The sequence below is a fragment of the Aplysia californica genome, unplaced genomic scaffold, assembly GCF_000002075.1.
Source record: "Aplysia californica isolate F4 #8 unplaced genomic scaffold, AplCal3.0 scaffold00665, whole genome shotgun sequence".
In the NCBI taxonomy this organism is placed as follows: domain Eukaryota; kingdom Metazoa; phylum Mollusca; class Gastropoda; order Aplysiida; family Aplysiidae; genus Aplysia; species Aplysia californica.
Window position 1 is genome coordinate 49,098 of NW_004797935.1, and position 3,311 is coordinate 52,408.

The 3,311-nt window shown below is 39.6% G+C and overlaps 1 protein-coding gene across 1 annotated transcript in view; it reads right to left on the reverse strand.

Moving 5' to 3' along the window:
• Nucleotides 1-3,311, reverse strand: part of LOC101854669 (sialidase) — a gene marked incomplete at its 5' end in the record, with an annotated part of 26,682 nt that overhangs the window by 22,457 nt on the left and 914 nt on the right.

Genomic DNA, 3,311 nt, shown 5'->3' on the forward strand with positions numbered 1-3,311 from the left:
CTCTCTCTCTATCTCTCTCTCTATCTATTTATCTATCTATCTATCTATCTATCTATCTATCTATCTATCTATCTATCTATCTATCTATCTATCTATCTATTCTTCTCCAATGTAACGTATTTTCCAATGGGTTTTGGGGTTGGTTTTGTTTTTTCGAAGCGTGATCCGAAATGGAATTTCATACAGAAACTGAAAGGAAATGCGGAGCGAAGAACATACTCAAATAAATAAACAGTGAACGAACAAGTAGACGAATGAGCGTCTGGACCCACGGACGGATCCCCCTCCACTGACTGGAGGAGCTATCGACTTTCTCCCTGAGACAAAAGAGACGGAAGGGAACGAAAGAGAAATCGAATTTTAGGCCAGTGTTGATCTCGAAGGGTCGCTTTCACTGATGGTGTAGGCGTCTGCCAGCCGGATGAACCAGACACCTCCATAGAGGTGAGAAATGGCGACAGACAGAGTGACAGTAGGTTGGGTGCAGTGCGACGCGATGGTTGATGGTTAGAAATGTCTTCTTTTTTTTTTTCTTTTTTTTTTTTTTGGTAAGTTTATTGCGCTCACAACTATACCTAAGGTCATGTGAGGGCGCGAGACACATATTAAGCATTTATATTTTTCAGTTCGATAAAAAAAAAATTTGAATTTTGCCCGGGTGGCGGCCATAGTATCATATGGAATCCACTACTTTGAAATAGTACGGTTTCATGTGATAAATTATCCAATATTATGTTAAGGTGTGGTACGGTACGCTACTTGTATTTCTTTGGTACGGTGTGGTATGATGTTGTATAGTATGGTATAAAATTGCACGGTATTTTGCGTTATGGTGTTGAACAGTTTGGAAAAGTGAGACGTTTACTACGACATGGTACGACAGAATACCTCGACTTTCCACGTGCCCATCGAGGTTGTAGTATAAATTCTATTATTTCTGAACGGTAATCATATTCTTCTGTTCTCATGATCCCAGAGACCCACAGGAGCTAACAGCTAAAGATCTTCCACGTACATTCTCCTTACACCTTGCAATAAAACAACGAGCTATCCCTTACTACCCATTGCACCATCTGTATTCTTTTCTTAATTCTGAGTAGGCCAAGCTTGGGGGCTAGATTTTTCTCTACATTTCCTCTTACCATTAGTCTTTTGGAGGTCTCCCGGGCATCCGGCTCGGCGGAAGGATTTATGTAGAAAAAGTCAGGAGGATTATAGAGATAAAGGAAAAGACGAATACACAGAAATGGTAATTTAGAAACAAAACGGGGCTCAGTAGATTGGGAGGTAGCAACCAAAGTAAAATTTAGGGGCGAGTGGGCTGAATAACTGATCAGCCTGAAATAAGACTTGGAGTGGGAGACAGGCGAGCAGGTAGACAGACAGGGAAAGCGGCAATCCCGGGCTGAGACAGACTGACAGATATGTCTCATTACGATTTCCTTCTAGACATGTTTGTCTCTGCGATACTGCCCATGTTCGTGTCTCGTGCCAAAGAGGATAATTAAAAGCCCTAATCATTGACTTTAAAGGATCCCTCCTGTCTTAAAGCAAAACATTTAATTTTATTGTCTAGAGAATTCGATGGTGTTATCCCTTTTACCGTTTAGGGGGCCGTATTCGAAATAATATTATTCTTTCAAGAATGCTTTTTGATACAGTCTGAAATACGATATCGATCGGATCATTCACTCATGTGACGTCGATGACGGGAGAAGCTTGCAAATCACCTGGGGCGTGCAACCTTCTCACAGATTAACCCATCCTGAGATAATGTTTGCCGTTTATGATTTAGGGAGCATAAAAATAAACTGCCTGAATCGACATTTGCATAGTTCCAAAAATCATTCCTAAATTTGTTTCTGAAGCAAGTGATCTCAATTTCGTACCAGGCCGTTCTAAGCACAACTACTGTTACTGTGGACATGCTACCATAACGTGTCATTCGTTGCCTGTCGTCTTTAAGGGTCAACAATCAGGTGTCAAGATTGAGCAAATTGATTCGTTTTAATATGATTTTTACGGCACTTGCAACACAATTAGGACGTATAAGTGCTGAAGATTAGAGGTGTCAAAAGAGAGTAACAAACACAAAAAGAAGGAGGAAAAATAAGGATGATAGATGTGTGATAGGAAAGAAAGAACAAACACAACAGAGTACCCACCAACCATCCACAACCCCGTTGAGACGTCTCCGGCCTGTAGTAAAGGCAACCAAGCAATCTTTTACAAGACTATCATATTCTTTGAAGAATTTTCAAGATTCCATCATCTCTTCATATCAAAAGTCGAATCTGACTCAAAAGTATAAAATCCATACCAAACCTAAATTACGTTAAATAGATAGCACAGCTCAAACTAAAACCGCGGGGAACCTGGAGAAGAGTCACAGAAATTGATGTACAGAAAAGTGGGAAGACATGAAATAGCATCAAGAGGCTAGTTCTAGACATGGAAAGCTGGAAAGTGTTTGTTTGTGGCATATACCCTGATGCAGGGTGAGAAAGGCAATGATGATGGTGATGACAGCTCAAACTAATGCTATCACACCAAATCTGTATTACCATTGATAGAGGGGTCTCAGAACTTAAGATTCATCTCCGATAGGATCAAGCCAAATTCATAGAGAGCCTTATAAACTCCCAAAACTAGTTTAAGTTCAGAACCTCCCTTTTGGGATTTTGAACCAGGGCCATCCGCTCCGTAGTCTAACAAAATACTAACTTGTATTACTATAATGTTATCTTATCCAGTTTGACGGCCGAAAAACTATCAAAGTTACAAGTACTCTAAAATCAAGCAGCAAAAAGGCAATGAAACGAAAGAAATCAGCGCACGTAACACCAATTCTGAATGAACTATACTGGCTGCCAGTAAAAGAAAGGATGAAATACAAACCTGCCGTTTTCTGTTTTTAAAGTATAAAATTTATACATTTAATGATACTGCACCTTTTTATCTTAAAAAAATTCCTGGAATTATATCACCACCTAGACCCCTTAGATCTGCTTCTGACTATCTATTTCTTAAAACTCTAAAACAAAATACGGCGAATGTTTCTTTTTGTTCTTTGGTCCCCAGTTATAGAACGAATTCTAATACAAAATAAGATGAGCCCCAATAATTTACATTTTTTTAAAAAGCAGCCGAAGCATTTCTTATTCACAAATGCATACCTGTCATAATGATGAACTGTTATATGTGCATGTGTATGCCAGACTGTGAGACTGAAGAAATAGCGTGTGAGAATGAGAGAAAGAGAGAGAGAAAGAGAGGGAGAGGGAGAGGGAGAGAGAGAGAGAGAGAGAGAG